This window comes from Musca autumnalis, unplaced genomic scaffold (assembly GCF_047663935.1).
Source record: "Musca autumnalis isolate F117 unplaced genomic scaffold, ASM4766393v1 scaffold_3, whole genome shotgun sequence".
NCBI classification, from domain to species: domain Eukaryota; kingdom Metazoa; phylum Arthropoda; class Insecta; order Diptera; family Muscidae; genus Musca; species Musca autumnalis.
Window position 1 is genome coordinate 57,590,662 of NW_027411866.1, and position 21,330 is coordinate 57,611,991.

Consider the following 21,330-nt stretch of genomic DNA (forward strand, 5'->3'; position numbering starts at 1 on the left):
ACAAAAAACAAATTTGAAAAACACACAAGAGTTTGGACGTGTTTCTTTCGGACACATTCTTCTTTCGACATACAGAAACAGGCCGTTAATTTTAATTGGCATCGAAATTACTCTACACCATTTTCACATTCGATTAATTTCAGTTATAATTCGAACATTCTACTTGTTATTTGAGAATTTCAATTGAATTTCGAATTATTTCATTTGTAATTTGAGAATTTCATTTGAAATTCGAATTATTTCGTTTGTAATTTGAGAATTCAATTTGATATTCGAATTATTTCATTTGCAATTTGAATTGTTTCATTTGTAAATCAAATTATTTCATTTGTAATTCGAATTTTTACATTTGTAATTTGAATTTTTTTCATTTGAAACTCCAAATGAAAAACTTCGATTTACAAATAGAATAATTTAAATTACAAATGGAAAAATTCGAATTTCAAATGAAATAATTCGAATTACAAATGAAAAAATTTAAATTACAAATGAATTAATTCGAATTTCAAATGAAATTCTCAAATTACAAGTGAAATGCTTCGAATTTCAAATGAAATAATCAAAATACAATTAAAATTCTTCGAATTACATGTGAAAATGGTGTAATAATGTGATACATTCTACACTTCATATAGATAAATCATAGAACAGATTGGACATCTATTTATTAAATTTTGGAATATTCGGGGTAGATCCTAATATATTCTGACAATTCATTTTTTAAGATTGTCACTTACACCTTATATTATTAAAGCATTGAGAAATAGGGTTGCCAGCCAAGTCGGACTATAGGAAAGGTTGGAATTAAATTACTGACATTAAAATGGATGCAGATCAATCGGAGTCGTGAAAAAGACACTCCAATTCCTTACATTTTAACAGCATTTGGATGCGATCCAACGATTGACATCCATTTCTCACATTTAGCAAGCAAGCCAATTTGTAGATACCTACAACTACAGAATTTTTTCAAAGATGGAAAAAATGTGCATCAATTTCTAAAATTTTTATATAATTTGATTGTTTTTAAGTCTGGAGTGTTACCCCCAATGGCTTAAACTTCATCATTACTCTCTATTACAGAGAGTAATGTTTTTCAAAACGAACTGACAGTGTTGCAAAATTTTACGTATCGCCACCAATATCATGATTTCATCCCGACGAATGGAATTATCAATTGGCTTCTCAGTTTATGAAATGATGCCTTTTTAGGGAGAACCCGAACTCTTTAAGTGTCTAGTATTCTCATATGAATGAGAATCACACTCACTTTTTGGCTTTTCATATAAAATAAAAAATACAACCAAAACTTGGGAACATTTTTAAGGTAACTCATGAGAAAAAAATTTCCTAACGAAGTGCTGTTGGAGTACTTGTCGAAATCTCAACTGGTGATGGGAAGAAACAAACTCCGTTGCGATTGAATTTAATGAAGAAATGTCATAATCTGTGTTAATGTAATAAAGTTCTTATTATTCTTGTTTTATACAAACAATGAATTCTTTTGGGATAGTTTGCAATGGCTTCATTTTTATTGCATCTTTGAACTGCATAAAAACACGTTCCGAAGAGTGCCTTTAAATTCAATCCAAATCACTGCAACAAAACTTGTGCTTTGGATGCAAATTGGACTGCATCCTATTCTACCCTAAAGGTTTAGTTAAAATGCGATTCCTAAGGGATAGTAAAAATGCAGTGCCGAAGGGTTAGTTAAAATGCAGTGCTAATGGAGTGCATCTTTCAGTAGTCACGCTCTTGTAAAAATCATGAGTGAAAATTCATAATTTGATGCACTTCCAGATCACTTGTACATATGATTTAACTGTATCTTTGGAGGCAAACATTTTGCTGGGGTTCTAATATGCCTGATGATCGGACTTACCACTCGTGAAACGTAGCATAGCGGTTCAATGTGTGGGACTTCGGTGGATTACATTTTTTAATGTACCTCTTCTCTTAAGTCATAACAGCTCGAGAGAGAGAGAATTAATTCAAATATCACTATAAAATGACGGATACTGAAATTTAAAATTTTAAAAATATTGTATTTTGAGTTTTTGCTCTAAACGAGACGGGCAATATCTAAAATCTTGTTATGCGATTGCAGTGTTCGCGATTTCGCATAATTTAATTAATAACTAAAATGTATATCCTCGAAATAGGATCATAAACCACAAAAATCGAGGACCTTATGAAGATTTGGACCTATGTTCATAATTTTTTGTAAGAAAATATTTTATTCTAAAAAAATTATGCAAAATACCAAAGTTCTGTAAAAATCTATTACAAAAAGTGCTAAAAACTTCGTAGCATAAACTGGGCCTATATAATTTTTTTACAGAATACCGAATACCATCCACCCATTCGAGTGAAGGAGGGTAATGAAAGCGACTGTGTCTGTCCGCTAAGCGATCCCTGATTGTTCCGACGCGGACTAATCCAACAGGTGTACAGGTAGTCCTATGCCAACAGGTGTACAGGTAGTCCTTGGGAGGATGATATTAAGGAGCAAAAGGAAGCATACCTCAACAGACAATGCAAAACGCCTTGCTATAAACTCAAAAATATCGCCCAATAAAACAGCAACGATGTTCTAGAAGCTTTCTGCTGGAGGCACTGAAATCCTAGCCCCATGTCCACAGACAAGCACGCTGGAGCTGAGCTGCCCGTGGTCCTTAAGAATGAATCTAAAGCAATTAAGTTAGCTGCACTCAAATTGAATAATAGGAAATCTCAAACAATAGCAGAAGTCTTCAGAATGTAGTTCAACCTCTTAGGATCAATTGTGATGATTGTTGCCAATACAGCAAGCGCGAATGCGGGCAAAATCACAAGCGTTGCAGTTCGACTGCAGCAAAAGTTCGAAGAAAAAAGTTATCCAGCACCCAAGTTCATCGGTTGCCAGCGCCATGGATCGCGTTCTTCGCATTGTCATAGAGGATAAGCTAGCTCTATGTGTCGACTAAATCACCAAACATCGAGTACTTTGAAGAGTAATTATGATGAGTTGAAATCGGCCTTCAGCAATGGTAAAACTGTGATTATGGAATCAGGCGACTGTTTAAGCAGATCAAGCAGATCCAAAACATCTGCTATACACCCACTCCATTTTAGCTCTTCGTGCGTTTATTCTTCGAAGAACTATGTGTAGCCATGAATGACTACCAACAAGGTCTCAAATGCTTGAATATTCACTGGAAAAAAGATAAATATCCAAACAATATTGCCCGAGAAGCTATACCCGCGATGTGAGCATGGATTCAAAGATATGCAAGACCTATACAACTTCTGCAGTAAGAAGGACAACTTCCCACTGAGATTCACCCTCTCCAAACACAACGTGTTTGATAATCCTTGTTTTCCTTGGATTCGTTTTTTAGCCACAAAAAATTTTGTTCATCGATTGTACAAAAAGCGATTTCGTGAACATTCGCCTTTGCCTTTTAAATCAATAATTTTTTATCAAGCTAATAGGTATATAATGTTCCACTATACAATTATGTAATTATGTAACAAATTATTTTATTTTAACCCTTCGTTGGACACCCATATTGTTTGTCATATTCGTAACACATGTCAAAAAATCCTTGTATCTACTTTTCTGGTGATCATTTTGACTTCATTTGAAAGGTACGAAAATTTCATGAAGCTACCTGGAATCTCAGGTTCATAGCTTTATCGTAACCCAGTTAAAAATGCAAAATAAAATAAAAAAGGCCTGGCCAGACTCTGGTGTCCAACGGAGGGTTAAATTGTAACGACTTTGAAAACATTAGCAAGGTGTGCAAGGTATTGTATGTAATGTATGTAATAACAAAAACGAAACAAATACCCGAAATACCCTCTATTTGTTTATGTTTGTATAATTTGCGAGAAAAATAGTTGGGATTTTCTCTCGTTCAATGAAACAGAAGATGAAAAACACTATAGTTGTCTCATCGGAAATGAGTTGATCCCAAATGTAATGTGCCTTTATCGATTCGATAACAACGATAACAGCTGTTTTGTGAGTATGTTTAAAATGTTAAATATAGGGATTTTTATGAATGTCGATATGATCCAAAAATGTTCTTGAAAATGTTCTAAAATATATGTACTTTATTATTGTAGCTAAGACACAACCCGTACTAAAGTGGTTTCTGGTGTGTCAACGACACAAGGTAAAGATGGCGCTGCAATTGTACATTCATCAATTGTTAAAAATAGGGGGGAAATTGAAGTACCAAAAATGTGACATTGAAATATAGGGAATAAACATTATTGTGTTTTTTCAACCTTTCGTTAAACATATGTACATATGTATGTATATACATATTTATATTTCAGCTGGAAAATTTTTAATTTCAGCTTTAATTTTTTTACAATTTTTTCGATCGCATAAAGGAAAAATTGTTATCGTAATAACAATTTGCAGATTCTGCAACAGACATTATATGAATATATTTCATCATAGACGAGCCATCAATTTCTTATGAGTAGACAATTTTATGCAACTCCTATTTTTGGTCCGATTCATGTCAAATTTTGGGACTGGGCATATTTTTGGCTTCTGATTAAATGGCAATCGAAACATATGACATATGCAAAACTGTGCAAAATTCGTAAATTTTGCATATGCAAAAAATAATATGCGCATATGCAAAAAATAATATGCGCATATGCAAAAAATAATATGTGCATAAGCAAAATTTATGCATTTTACATATTTTCTTATGCAACAAATATTTCAATAATAGGCACAAAAATGTTTGTGTGTACAATTTTTCTGTTTAAAATTCTCTTCAGACAAGTCAATAAAATAGAGAAACGTATAACCAAAGCCACAAACTTCAAAAAATCGAAAATCGGGAGGTATCGTTCTATGGGGGCTATATGAAGGCCTGAACTCATTTCGGAGGGATATTGAGGACACAACCTTCAAAATACCAGAAATCCGGAGGTACCGTTCTATGGGGGCTATATGAAGAAATGGACCCCAAGGAAGGCTCAATACGAAATTTCACTCATTTCGGAGGGATATTGAGGACACAACCTTCAAAATACCAGAAATCCGGAGGTACCGTTCTATGGGGGCTATATGAAGACATGGACCCCAAGGAAGGCTCAATACGAAATTTCACTCATTTCGGAGGGATATTGAGGACACAACCTTCAAAATACCAGAAATCCGGAGGTACCGTTCTATGGGGGCTATATGAAGACGTGGACCTATACTGACAAATTTCAGGTGGAAAGTTGTATACTCTCAACGAAGACTTTATACAAAATGTCAGCCATTTAAGTGTGATGTTGATGCCACAACCTTCAAAATATCGGAAATAGGGAGGTACCGTTCTATGGGGGCCATATGAAGACGTGGACCCATGCGTACACATTTCAGGTGTAAAGTTTCACACCCCTAATGAAGACTTAATACCACATTTCAGCCATTTCAGTGGGATTTTTAGACCACAAATCCTTGTATATATGTTTGAATAATTATTTTGACAAGTTTGAAAAAATTATGTGTTTGGTTTTTTACTACAAAAATATGAAAAAATATTCTGGCTAATCCTTTACTAGAGTACTTAAAATTAGTAATAAATTTCATCAATTCAAATTTATGCTTGCACTTTTGTAATGAAAATAAAATTTCACTGCGTGGCATAAGTATTTTGACAAAATTGTTTTATCGATTTTTAGACCTCAACAATTATAAACGTTTTATTTATACTTATGATTATTATTAGTTACGGTAAAAATAATATGTTTCACACACATCTGTACCATTATGGACCCATTTACGGATCGATTTTATTTAGGGATATTGAAGAGATTTATCATTAAACAACATTTTCGATGGAATATTTTGCGGATCTCCACTTTTTAATGAGAGTAAGAACATTTTTCTCTTACAAATGTGATATTTGAAGGAAATTACTTGAAGTTTGAAACCGAAATACGCTCCAAACCTGTTCCACAAAATTCAGCCTTACCATAGTAGCAGTGTTCGGCAAATGAATAAATAACACTTCGATCTGTTTACAAACATGTAGTTACGAAAGATTATTTAAAGTGCCAAAATATTCATTACAGTCCACAGCATTATCGATAAAAATTAAATATCACAGTATTTTAAATGGTGGATCAACCTATTCTGATGCATGGGAATATTTGGGCATGACAATAGGATCAGAAGGACATTTATTTCACAAAGATATCAAACTTTTTGGCGGTTTTTTGACACAAGCTTACTGAAAAGTGTATTTTAAAATTAATTATGTTCAAATATATTTTTATCAGACAAATGATTTTGATAGAAAACCTAATTGACAATTTTTGTGGCTATGATTTATCATCCGAGTAGAATAGCAAAAAATGACTTCAAATTGATTTTTTTCTAATATTTAGAGGTTCTAGTCTTAATAGAGAGTTTGCTTTGACGTCGAAATTGCTCAGAAGATGAGGATTTGTGCGCGTAAGTAAGATTAGATTTGCAATTCTTCTCTATTTACCGGAAAGCAACTTCTGTAATTTCATATTTTCTGCCTAGATCGCGCATATTTACAGCGTTTGCAGTATTTTGAGATTTATTCGTTACAAAATAAATAGATAATTGTAGCAATGTCTAAACATTAGCTACATTTATCACCGAAACTGTAATTTTAAATTTCACTACAATTTTTGACACCAACATTCCCTATTTTAATTAAAAATCTAAGACTGTCAAGTACATTATTTCTTAAATGTTAATAATTTAGATAAATTAATTAATTTTGTTACCAAAAAGTTCGATTAAGTACCAAAAGTAACATAATTATGACATGTCAAAATACTTATGCCGTTTCGCGTTTGCCTCCCTTTTTAACATTCGCCTACCTAATCACAAATAGAGCTGGAATTTTTTTGATCCACTAATTTTTATTTAGCAGAGAGGACAAAGAAAACCCCTAAGCTGTTCATATCCCGTTATATGAATGCTGACAATAATTATATGCCTTTTAAGACTAATGTAAATTTGGTCAAAATAATTATGCCGGGCACTGTATGTCAAAATATGCACGATATGCAAAATATGCAAACATTTCTGGGCCTAATTCGTTTTATTTTGCACCATTTAGTACTTTTCGTACACATGTGCACACTTTTCCTAAACCACCTCCTTATGTCAACCGTACCTTTTAACCTTGATTCTCACACCAAATTTCAATATTTAATCTTTATCCGTTCACAAAATACGAATTGGTACCAAATTTAGTACACTTTAGTACTTTTCGTACTCTTATAGTTCGAATTTCCAAAAACCTTTTAGCACATCTTTCCTACACTCCATCAGTGACCTTCATTCCAAATTGCAAAGTTCTAGCTCTACCGGTTCGCCAAATACAAACGGTACCATATTTAGTACCTTTTAGTACTTTTCGTACCCTTCCAGTTCGAATTTCCAAAAACCCAGCCTTATCTGACCCCTTCGGACCAAGAGTGATCCACACCCAAAATTTCAGGATTCTAGTTTCAGCCGTTTCGTAAGGGCGTTGATGAATCAATGAGTCAGTCAGTGAGTCATTCACTTTACTCTTTTATTAATATAGATTTGTTTGTGAATGCCTTTCGTATTAAGTAAATCTTCTATGCGGTTTAGGTCCTGTTTTGGATATAAAAGAAATATTTCTGAATATCGTTTTCACTATTTTTTGTATTAAAATCAATCTATTTCTTTTCAACCTATTGTTAATGTTTACCCAATATATCCTATATTATATCCATATAAACATTATACGTTTTGTAAAATCAATAAGGCCACGTTTATATTATTGCATTTTGCAGGGTTAACCTTCTTATTGAAAATTTATTTGACGTATACGCAAAGGAATTGACATTTGAAACCCAGTGGGTTTGTTAAATCCGGTTATATATAAACGTACTATAACCCAAACTCTCAGTTAAACACTCAGTTGTTGTCGTGTGGGATACCAAATAAATAAATAAATAAATACGAGCCCTAACCACTATTAATTCGTACATCAGATATTTTTTCACTGTTTAACATGAAACTTAATTAACATCAAATATATGTCTAAAGAGAATAGATTTTCATAAATTTTTGTAGCATTAATTTTTCAGCCACAATAATGAACTGGTAAACTTTTTTCCATCGATTGGAAAATAATTGTGGCCTGTAGAGCGATTTCGGAAAATTCGTTTTTGGTCCCAATACAAAGTTCTATGAAAAATAAAGAGCGGCCAGAGATCACGGGTTATCGTTAACCGATCGTCATAAATTTTTGTAGAGATCATTTTTTAGCCACAATAATGAACTGCTAAAGTTTTTTAATCGATTAGACCATAATTACGGCCTTTAGAGAATTTTCGTGAAAATGCACTTTTGACCCCATACAAATTACTATGGAAACAAAGTTCGCTCGGTAGATACGGGTTAACGTTATCCAATTCCCGTAAAATTTTACATATAAGGTTTTTGGATCAAATCGAAACAAATTTAGGTGGTAGGAGTTCCAAAATAAAAGTATTTTGTTTTTTACGGGTCGCCCTAATATACATACTTTAATAACACATTGTTGAAATATGCTCTGTGTACGAATTAATAGTGGTTAGGGCTCGTAAATAAATAAATAAATAAATAAATAAATAAATAAAATAGAAAAAAATTCTGGGGGCGTTACACCAGTCTCGAACGATTTAAACGCAAGGTGCTTTTACGGCCTCTCGTTCTTGGGAAGTGATCTGGGCTGTAGTTTTAAAACATTCTCGCCTACTTCGAACTTGGATTTGTCAAACGCAGACTATTCTTATAGAAATCGCTTGAATATGTTTGGTTGATGTCCGGATGTGTTTCCAATATTGCAGTCAAAAATTCCTCTTAACAATTTTTCTAATAAGTCTGTACGGTGGTACAGAAGAATATCTGCTCGAGCTGGTGAGACCCCATTATTCTAGGCATTTGTACAATGCTAGATCATGTTTCTCCCCTGAGCTACTGTCAGTTTCAGGAACGCCTAGGAGTTGTTCTTTACCCCCATACCAGATGATACCAGAACAGCAACCCGCCGCTCTGCTCTGTTTTGAGAATACCTGTTAATAGTTTTGCATGCCAGGGCACGCAAATAGCCTCGTTCCTTGAAGTTTTTGCGTGTATTTTTCACGGGTTTTTCTCCACTGTTCATTGCTAAAACTTCTAGAGATCTTATATTTGTCGGGATCCTCTCCGAGAGCTTCTACTGTAGCCAAAATAATACTAGTAACGTTCGTATAGGACACCTTACAGGGGTCCAGCAGCAATGACGATTTCATGGTTAGGATTTTCATGAAGCCATGCTTGATTCTTTTCAGGACAGATGGTTCATCAGATTCTACGATGCGTTTAGCATCAAAACAATATCAGAAAAAGGAAATAACAAAATGATAAATATTCTGTGGAATCTTAGTTCTGAACTTGTTGACCTGGCATTGTTTGATCCAAAAGGCGACAAAAATCTTAACAAAGCAAAGATGGAAATATCTTCAGAAATATTAGATCCAAACTTCCAAAAAAGCAACAGTAAATCCGAATTTCCAGGAGGCGCAAAAGATGGTAAACTACTTGAAAGTTGCGAACTACATAGCAGAGCGTTCTTCAAGTAGTCAGCTGTACCCAGATAGCTGCAAAACCACATGATGTCTGACGCTTGAAAAAAATTTAAATTAGAACAAAATGTAAAAGACATTTGTTTTCATTCCAAAAATTGATAAAAAGGAAGCATTTTTTTAAATGGACTCATTTTTCGCCCTAAGGCGTACCTAGTCACGTTTATCGGGGCATTAACTTTATTATCTCGAATTCAGACGAATTCAATTCGATTCGATTTGTTTCCTTTGAACAAAAACCAGCCCACTGCTACAAATTATGAGATAGAAAATATTGAATTTTACATAGAACTTTTGATATTTTATGGGCCATTATTACATGTGTTCTTTTACTATCTGATGGATTTTAAAATGCAAAATAAACCAATTTGGAGGCATTAGAAATATAATTTTTACATTGAAAGTTAATGCCAAGCTCCTCCTTGAAATGCAATCATCACTTTTAACTTTAAGTTAACCGGAACGTTATAAATCTTTTCGGTAAATCCAAAATATAACAAAAGAAGACTTATAATAATGGGGTTATCAATTTTTATATTTTTGCATAGTTTAATAATAAAAAAATTTAATTACAATATCATACTTTTATACCCTACTGTCGTAAGAGGTCTCGATAACACAATAATCTGCTAAACAATCGACGTTAAACGGCCAACTATCTTAATTTAGAACACTTTGAAGATTTTTTATGATTTTTCCAACATTAATTGACAATTTTACGACTTTTATGACGATTTTTGGCCAAAAACTGTTTGCATATTTTGCCTATTTTTTGCATATTTTGCATTTGTTTGGCATATTTTTGCAAGTTTTTGATATGACCCCAAATATCGAAAAATTGACCCTTAAAACGCCTAGATCCAAAATTTGAGAAATAAAAAACATGCAAAAATCCGATGTCTACTAATTAGTTTTTGTTTGACTAATTAGTTTTGTTTTTGTGTCATACATTATTAAATCTAATGAATACTTTATTTTAAAACTGTCGGTGTTTTCTTTTATATACTTTTAAAATGCAATGTAGTTTTTTGGCTTTTGTTTTTCTTATGTGTTTTTTCTGAAGCGCTAAATATAAAAGTGGTGGTTGAAGCAGACTTGGGGTTGCAACGAGATATTAAAGAAAAATTACGATAATTCATACATCTTTGACACAATAAATTAAATTTTCTTGAAAACGTCGATCCTTTTTGGGTTCTTATTATACTGAATAATTTTTACAACACGCGTTTGTAGTTTTGACCAAAACTATTGTAAATATAGTTAATTTTACCTCAACTTTTCTGAATTCTAACAATATTTATTGTCCATTTGGCCAAAACTATTATAAATTCTAACAATATTGTTACATCTGAAAAAAAAAACCTTTTATGAATTCTAATCATATTTATTGTCCATTTTAACCAATACTATTTTGCATTGTTGTTTGAAACCATATCTTCTTTTACTAACGTATGCAACTTGTTATGTGTGTGTGTGTTTTTGTGGAGAGCTAGAAACAAAAGGCGGGCGGTTGAAACTTATTATACGAAGAGAAAATAGAAATAGTTTTTTTTTCAAATTTGTGTTTTTTGTGAAGGAATTGTCTATTATTTTAATTTAACTATTTTAATTTAAAATATAAAGAGCGCGTTGCAATCTAATAACTTTTGTAATGCATGCTCAATGAAAACCAAAGAAACGATTACTACTGACACTTGTATTTTATTGCGTAGTTTTGTGTTTCCTTTTGTGTGACTGTTTTTAACTAAGTTCACGATGCTATTTTCTAATTTAGTGGGTTAAGGATGGTTTGGCTGCAGGTTTTTTAAATTTAGTTAAGAAAACATAAAACAAATCACCGACAGCTGCAGTGGAAATTTTTAATAAGAATTATCTCTAAAACCAGTTATATTCAGTAATTTGGTACAACAACACATTTTTTCAACCGATTTTGTTTTGGACATAAAATTAATTAGTAAGTAGGTATCTTCTATTTGTACTTTTACTAAGCGATATTTCTAACACATTTTCTTTTTCTAATTTAGCTTCAAAGTCTACTAACGACTTGGAATCACAATTTTCCTGACCGAGTAAATCACAAGAAATAGTTTACCAACATGCTTTATTTGTACATCAAAAGACGACTCAGTCGAAATTAAAATTATCTTACATGATTTAAATGAGTGTTATTTTAATTTTTTAAAAATCATATATGAAATAAATTATAAAATGAAACTTTTTATGTATATTTTTGTAAATGTAACACATTAAAAAGGTAGGTATACAATTTTTATTCTAATTTATGTCATATTGAAAAGAATCAATAATACGTACAAAGCTTCAGCTTCTATTGTTTAATAAACGGAATATTTGCATCATAATTTTCAGAAATATGCAAAAATCCGTTGTCTATACATAAGGAATCCAACAATATGTTAACAATATATATTTTGCTCTTTGAATATTGTTGGATCAAACCTATTTTTTCCTCTGCGCAGTTTCCAAGATTTTATTGTTTCCCTGGGCTCTAATAATATAGAGAACCCAAATGCGAACCGTTCAATTGTTCCTAAATTTTGTGTTTCTTTATTGTACTTAATCCTAAATACTTTTTATGCCAATAATTCTGTGTAGGTCCTTTGTATTAAAATGATAACATAAACATTTTTCGCTGTACCATATAATTATTTCCAAAGAAATAATTAATTTGACTAATAATACGGATATTTATATAAGATATACAAGGTCGGCAGTCATAGGTAAGAACAAACATTCTAACCACTTCCAGCTTAAATCAATAACATCCAGGTAAAGTGCTATAATTTGAGTTTTAAGATAATCCATATGATTATTTCTAGGGCTGTACATAGCGTTTTTGGTGCATCAAATACATGTAATCGGCCGAAAATATATATACCTTACAAAAGGTATATGTATATGGATACAAAACACCAAGTGTAATTTGACACAAAGTACTCTAAAAGCTTTTTTCGAAAAGTATACAACGAATGATTAAAAGATTTCAAAGTCAATGGCAACATATTATATACCCGAGCAACTCTGACTAGAAACGATCGTTTTAAAAAGGGCGTTAACATTGGTATTTGTATCTGCGGGTTTTCTTCATGATCTGGAAAAATGAAATACATTTAAGAAAAACATTGGGGACTGTCTTTTATAACACTTATAAAAGAACAATACGGAACGAAGTGTAATATAGTCGTCCAAAGCACAACCTAAGAAGTCAATTACAAATGGAGTGACATGCTGCAAAGGGTTAATTGAGTAAATATACCTCACTACTTTATTAAAAGCAATTTGCAATTTCCTAATAATGTAGCCAAATGTCCCAGAAAAAATCTCAATACAGTATAAAACCAAAGGCATAACTAACGTCCGTGCAATATCTTCATCTCAACTGAAAGAGAGAGCTCAGAGCTATAACATTTTTTCAACATATAATTTATTTTTGATACCAATGAATTAACATGGGACTCAAATGTCAGTTCACGATCCAGAACAACTCCAAGACATCTGATACTGTCCACGAACTCAATTTTTGTACTATTGAACATGGCATTAACTTCAGGCCCAGAATTAGCAGAATTAGGACCAAACTTTATAGCCTTCGCTTTATTTAGGTTTAACGACAACTTGTTGAGGGACATCCAGTTCAGCAAATGCAAAAGGCTGACAATTAGAAGAAGCAACAGAATCATAAAGATCGTTCATAAACATTATAAACAGCAGTGGATGTGAAAAATCCAAACTGACTACATAGCTTATTGACTACTACTAATAAGAGCACCAAAAAATAATTACTGGGGCAGCAGCAGAGCAACAGAATCGTCGGCAATAAAATATGAGGAGCAGCAACAGCAGGGCAACAAAATCAGCAACAATAATATGAGCGTATATAAATACTCAACGAAGAACAGCTTCGCAAATAGTATGGAACAAACCAACGTACCAGCAACACCTACGTTCTTCTTCGTGTTACCGGCAAAAACTGTTCATCGCACACCAAAACAAAAAGATGTTGATGGCAATACAGCAACAAAATTACCAGAACTCCAATTACTTCTCCATCAGTGCGTTATTAAACCAAATTTTATTGCATTGTAGGAACAAGACGGGAATACACGCTCTGAACAAAAATATATATAGCATCTCTGGGAAGTCCATACTTCCCGAGATATAGGCAATAAAATTCCAAATTTTCTTTTAAATTATAATTTTCTTTTGCAATAGCCGGCCTTTGGCTGGGAATTTAAGACTTTCTCCTATGGACAGGGGCAAATCTAGGGAACCTAACCTAACATAGCCTGCCTTCGGCCGGGGATTTAAGACCTTCTCCTATGGACAGGTGCAAGTCTCGGGAACGGGCGCAACATTTTCTTTTAAATTACAATTTTTTCTAAATAGCCGCCTTCGGTCGGGGATTTAAGACCTTCTCCTATGGACAGGTGCAAGTCTCGGGAACGGGCACAACATTTTATTTTAAATTATTAATTTTTCTCTAATTAGCCGGTCTCAAAGGCATATATGTCGGGAAGTATGGACTTCCCAGAGATGGTATATATATTTTTGTGTTCAGGACAACGAGATCTACCTGTGGTAAAAATTTCAAAAAAATCGGGTGTGCACGTGTATTCCCGTCTTATGCCGCAAAATATCTTCTACAACTACTTTAAAAAATTAATTATACAATTTTCTTTGCAATTTTCCCGCGAACAAGCTTTTTTACATGCTTGACATTTCAAGGTTGACATTTGGTTAAGATCAAGTGTTTTACACAAAGGAAATTCTTGTTGTTTCCAGATTCTAGTTACATGGCATATAAAGTTTAAAATGAATCGATGTATTATTGCCCAGCACGTTTAAAAATATCTCTACTGATGCCCAAATGAATATATTACCATATATTATCGTTTTAAAGCTTTTTTTGTGCTTAAATGTGGCGTTGTTCTTTTCGGCTTCGTTTCCATAACGATTTGTTAATTTAAAACAGGTCTGCACCAGGGATGGAAAATTCAGTACAACAGTACTTTTTTCAGTGCCATTTTACCATAAAAAGTACCAATTCAGTACCATTTCACATACTCTAGTCCCACACGTTGATAATTGTATGTGCAAAAAATGCAAAATTCACACTTTGCTTCCAAGATTGACATTTTTATATATGCAAATTGTTAGAAATGATAAAAATCTGGATGTATGTATCTTCATATTTGGAATTACCAAAATATGGAGCTCTTCCAACCATTGAGAATCCGAAATACCAATACATCGAACAGTATCGTAGTACCTTCTAATCTGCAATACCTCTTCTATGGGGGCTATATTAGTGCTGGCAAACACCAAATCAGGTTTTTTGGGAATTATTTAAAAAATAATTTGTTTAAAGTTTAATATAAACATACTATACGACAGCAATTAAACAATAGTCGAACTATCGATAGTTTTACCAAATTCCAACAGTTTTGCTACGACAATGTTTAGATGTGTTACGCTGCAGTTACACATGCCAGTAAATTGGTGCCAGTTGAGTACATTTATTATAGTCGAAAATGCCGAATAACACACAAAATTGCATTATTACAGTGTTTTATTTAACTTGCATTGGTGTGTGTTTAGTTCAAATCTGGTAACTCATTTTGAACACAGTTGCAGTTTACCAATCGAACAAAAACTTTGCACACTTTTCAGATTTGGATGACACTACATTAATATGAAATCAAAACCAATATTGATCCATTTTTACACTGTTTTATTGTGTTTTATCTAATTTGTTTTCAAATCTGGTAACTCATTTTTCACACAGTTGCAGTTGACCAATCGAATTTAAAATTTGCACACTTTTTAGATGACAATACATGAATATGAAAACAAAACTAATATTGGTCCATTCTTACAGTGTTTTTACGGTGTCTAACCTGACCCCCTTTTTAAATCTGGTAACTGATTTTTAACACAGTTGCAGTTGACCAATCGAACTAAAACTTTGCACACTTTTCAGATTTAGATTACAATACATGAATATGAAACCAAAACCAATATGGGTCCATTGTTTTCTATAGCCCCCTTATAACGGTACCACCTGATGGAATCTCTCAAATAAAACGCTTGCCGTTTAATTTTGCCACTTTTCATTCATTCGTTCATTCATTCATAATTTAAATGACACCGTTTTATTTGAGAGATTCCATCATGAGAAAGAATATATTTATTGAGGCTAAGCGACAAATTATTTTTATGTTTTAAGCGCATTTCTAAATAAAACACTGAAACTTAATTTTTTAAATTATTTTTTATATTTCAGATTTAAAACACAATTCACAACATATCCAGCTAGCATTTGAAAGATTGCTTTTTCAAAAATCACATTGCGGAGTCTTTTTAGAGTCATTTTAGTGATCAAAAACTTATTAAGTCGCTTGTATGTTCAGGGAGGGACTCGAAAGTGACTCCCTGTAATGATTAAAAAGAGTTCAATTTAAAAAACAACAAAAAATGCGTAGCAATCACAAATAAATCATTGAGGCGTTTAAAATGTGACTACTTTTTCGTTGTTTATTGTCACATTTTGATTTTCATGAAGATTGAAAAATGCTTAATCAAAAAAGGGTCATGCAGGTGTTTGAAAAGTGATTAAAATTATGTATCTTCTGATCATATTTTGAACAGATAGGTGATTCAAAACTGATTGTTTTGTTTTACTTTTGTTTGGTTGTAAATAATTCTCATATACACTTTCTACAAAAGTTTGATATAAATGTAACGAATAATATTAAGAGTATAGACAAACGAGAATTAAAAGAAATAACAAAGCAGAAAAGACAACAAAACAAAGGAAAGAAACAAAAAACAAAAAAGAATAAAAAGAAAATTCTTTTAATTTATTTCGTCTAATAAAAATACTCATAAATGACTCCCTAAAGACTCATAAATGATTATAAACATGACTCTAAGAAGACTCGAAAAAGAGTTCCAAATTAATCAACAAAACACCAATAAATGATTGAAATACGACTCGATAATGACTTTATATACCATCAAAAATGGGCAAAAATGACTCGAAACTAATGCAGAGGAAGACTCATTTGTGATTTGTTTAGAAGGGTCGCCTGAGGTAACGTTTCCCTCCCGACAAAGGAGTCATTTATGATCAGAAAATGAGCTCATATTCCAGCTTTTTAATCGTGCAGTGGTATCAAAAAAGACTCGAATTCGATTAAAATTTTCAAAAAATGCTGGCTGGGTATTTTATTATTTTTATTTTACCCAGCGTTTACACATGCCAGTGACAGTTCGAAAAATTCAATACATACACAATATTTTACTACCACAATTATATTTTTTGAATTTTCGACTCCACTGGCACTAGATCATGATACAATAAGAAGGTAGCAGCAACTGCCGTTTTTTGGTAACATAAGATGTCAAAATTTGACATAAATTCAATGCAATTGACATTATGTTACCATCAGCTGGGCTTCAGCTGGGCTGATAATGCTACCTTCTTATTGTATTATGCACTAGATTTTTCATGCCATTAAAATTGTCAATTGGGTGCCAGTGATATGTCGAAAATAAAAAAAGAGTTCCCGAGACTATGATTTAATCCATGTACATTTTTGTTGCTTTTAAGAATGTAAATATTTAATGCATATTTTCAAAATGGTTATGAAACACAAATAATACCTCTCGGTAGCTGCAATATATTAGTGGTAAATGAAGACATAATTTTGATGTTTTTCATGAAAATATAGGTTGACAAATAATTTCCCCTGTGGGATTATACAATTTTGAAAAGACGGCAATACCAGATTCATAATGTCTATGAATGAAAACAATCTTTTTAAAAATTTTGTTATGAGGTTCTCAGTGGTCAAACAATTTAATTGCTGAAAAGTTGAGAATAAGATATAATTTAAACAAATTAAGTTACAGTGTTTTATTAATAAATGCACTTAAAATAGAAATTAATTTTTCATGATGGAATCTCTCAAAAAATTGTGACAATTAAAAATTATTTTCTATCATTAAAAATTAAAAAAAAATTAAAATTAAAAATTATTTTCTAGTTTTAAGTGCATTTATAAATAAAACACTGTTACTTATCATTTATTATTTTATTTTTTTTTTATATAAAAAGTAAATTTTCAATTACCATTTTAGTACTTTTTGAAATTTGTAGTTTTCCATCCTGGGCTGCTCTTCTTTGCAAAGGCAGTATACTCCCACTGAGTTATCTTTTCATTTGCTTTTATTTAATTTATTTGAACAAATGCAGTAACCTAGCCCATAGGGCCATGAGCGGTCCCAAAAAACTTCTATATATTAACTACTCTCAATATATCTTAGTTTATCTTATATATAATTTAATTTATAAAAAAAGCACGGCACCTAGCCAATAGCGCCAAAACATTTACAAATACAACAATAAAATTACTACTCCAAAAACTTAACGCTTTAACAAAAAAAACCAAATTTAAAATCCATGATCTTTGACATATTGAAACAAATGTCCCTTATAACATTTTAATGAGCTATTGAATAATTTAAGGTAAGATGGCAAAGTATTGAAAATTCGAGCAACTCTCACATGGAAAGACTTCTCCAATATAGGAGTGGGACGTGGTATACTCAACTGAGTATTTCTCACTGATCTACTTAAAGTAAACAGCTCTAATACAGAAAAAGGGGTTTGCTTTTTAACTGCTTTATAAAGAACAACATAGATCTTATACCGACAAATTCAACAAAAGAACAACCACGTACACTGTGCGTGAACAAAAACAAACAAAACACATCATTTGGTTGTTGCTTTTTTCACTCATGCATTCACACATGCATTTGTTTTGTTTGTATTTCTCTGATCGGCGCTGATTTAAAGTAATGCGTATGTGACAACAATGGGTTAATACAAACAAGTACCCACTGTAAACAAAACAGCTGATTACAATTTCTCTATAAAGATTCTCTGGTTAATAATAGCAAAAAAACACAGAATTGATGAGACATCGCTTAAACTCTCTTACACACAAACAAAAAATTTTGCCAAACAGATTTTTTGTACCACAAAATGTATGGCCTAAATGAAGTTCGATTAGAAACTTTTTTTTATCTGCACCCACCTGTTATTTCAAGTTCCTCTCAAAAGGGTGTTTGCAAGGAATGTCAATATTTTGTTTTCTTTCCCTCAGAAAATTCAGTTTTCAGCAAAGCAACATTCACAACTCAGTAACATTCACTGTATTTGTATTGGCATTTAAAATGTTTCGTATTTTATTTTTCGTATTTATATTTTTACATGGAAACTGTTTTACATTGCTTCAGATGAATATCACGACGAAAACTAACTAGAAAAACAAAAAACAAAAAGTTGTTAATCACTTTGAAATGATACCTGGGAAGTTGCCTTCGTGCAAGAGACACAGCGTTACCAACCTTCCTTAGAGGTTGTTTACACTACCCAGCAAAAAATTTTGGAAGTTGTGCATGTGGAGTTATGATTTCACAACATCCTTCGATGCAATCCACACGGAGTTATGAAAAATGCACTCCGTTGGATACAATTTATAAGCAGTTGCTTTAGAGATCCCTACAAAAAAAAACAAAAACAGTTGGCGAAATCATTTATTGTAAAAATAAGAAAGAGTGTATACATTTCTAAGAATTTGTTATAAAATAATGAAATAAAAACTTAAGTTGCGAACATTTTTGCGGTAATTCAGGAGACGGAAATTTTTAATGGAGTGGAGTTGGAGTCTGTGTCGAAAGCTGAACTAGTGATGAGAAGGCAACATCAAAAACCTTTAGGATGATGAAGCAAAATCAGATGCGCTTGGATTAATTGGAGAACAGAGAAAGTAAATTCAAATGTGATTGAATTTAATGGAAACTTTTTTTAATTTGTGTTCTATATAATAAAGTTCTTTATATTATTGTTTTAAACAAATAATAAATGCATTTTATTTATTGTGGGATATTTCGCAATGGCTTGCATTTTTATTGCATCTTTAGACTGACTAAAAATGCAATCCGAAACACTAGATCAAAAGCTGTTATTTGAATCGAAAATGGAGTGCATCCTAGCTGTGTGCTGTGGAAGCAAAATGGAGTGCATCCTAGCTGCGCGCTCCCTTGTAAAATTCATAAGTGAATTCATAGAAAAAGATGTACTCCAACGGCACATGTACTGTACACTTGTAGTAATTCAACTGCATCTGCGGATGCGAACCTTTTGCTGGGTAGGTTAGGCTAGGTTGATAAGAGGGGTGATCCTAGATCACCACATGCCCATGTGGACGTACACTTAAGCCATAAGTAGGCCTGTTGTGCTCTATAATTTTTTGGGTTATGGAGGATTATCTCTTTTTAACTTAGTCTAGGATCTCTGTCCTATTTACATAGTCTCTGATCTTTTTGAACTCGATTGTCCTAATTTGGTCGAGTCCTGGTATAATGTCATTCCCTAGTAACTGGGTTCTCAGATTTGTGAAGGCTTGACAATGGCAGAGGTAATGTTCCAACGTTTCGTCGTCCTCTCCGCATGCTCTGCATTCACTGTTTTCTGCACAACCTATTTTGTGCAGGTGCGCTTTTAGACCTAGGTGACCTGTAAGGATTCCTGTCAGTCTACTAATATCTTTTTTACTTAGTAAAAGTAATTCTTTTGTTTTGTCCTCGTCTGGGTTTCCCCATAGGATTTTTGTGTTTTTTCCCTTCTCTCCACTACTCCAGAGGGATACATGTGCATTTTTTGCCCATGTCTTTAGTTCTAGTCGCGTAGCTTTAAACGGCTTAGCGTTTTCTAGACTTACCGTTGGTTGCTCCTTGGCTTGTTTTGCCAAGGAGTTTGCTATTTCATTACCCCTAATCCCGGTATGCCCTGGTACCCATATAATGTTTACCTTACCGTGTTGGGAGTAATTATTTATAGATTTAATACATTCCAAGACAGTTCTAGATTTCACTGTCTTGGTTGATATAGCTCTAATGGCTGCTTTGCTATCCGTAAGGATATTTACAGTGGTAGGCCTTGTGTGTGTATCAAACCAAAGCAGACACTCTGTTATCGCCCGGAGTTCCGCCTGCAGGATCGTGTTATGATCCGGCAGACGGAGGGAGATTTCCGTTTCCGGTTCCATTATATAAAGACCCAGTCCGGTTCTCCCCCCTAGCACAGCCCCATCCGTAAAACCACAGCTTCCAGCGGGAATCTGTGCTAGAGCTCCCCCGATCCACATGTCTCTGTCAGGTATTGACACTTCACACAAGGCTACTTCACTAGTTTCAGGTATACGGTCCGATACTACCTGATTTATAGATTCACCAGTTGTGACCTTTAATATGTTTTGGTGGTGTTTGGTGGCTCTTTTCGATCCACTCGCTCATCGACTTTAGCCTTACAGCTGCGATGGCTGCCTCATACCTTACCTGAATATCTATTGGGTGTACAAACAAAATTGTTTCTAGAGCCCTAGTCGGTGTGGTCCTCATTGCTCCGCTAATGCTTAGGCAGCATGTTCTTTGGACCTTTTGCAATATTTCCACATTGCATTTTTTGTCCATGGCTGTCCACCATACCACAGACGCGTAGGTTAGAATTGGTCTAATTACGCTTCTGTATAGCCAGTGTATCATCCTAGGATTCAACCCCCATTTTGAGCCTATCGCCCTTCTGCAGGTTGACCAACATATTTGGGCCTTGTTAGCCCT

General features: G+C 33.1%; 1 protein-coding gene across 12 annotated transcripts in view; it reads right to left on the bottom strand.

Annotated features, from left to right (window-relative positions):
* Nucleotides 1-19,004, bottom strand: part of Tomosyn (syntaxin-binding protein tomosyn) — a 171,222-nt gene extending 152,218 nt beyond the window's left edge. For 4 of the 12 annotated variants that reach the window (XM_073978875.1, XM_073978881.1, XM_073978870.1 and 1 more), the window contains exon 1: nt 18,744-18,961. The gene's annotated coding sequence lies outside the window, so the exon portion shown is untranslated. Of the gene's footprint in view, nt 1-18,743 lie in introns of all 12 variants that reach the window. The other 8 variants (XM_073978889.1, XM_073978884.1, XM_073978877.1 and 5 more) reach the window with 4 other exon arrangements.
* Between the last annotated feature and the right edge of the window lie 2,326 nt (nt 19,005-21,330).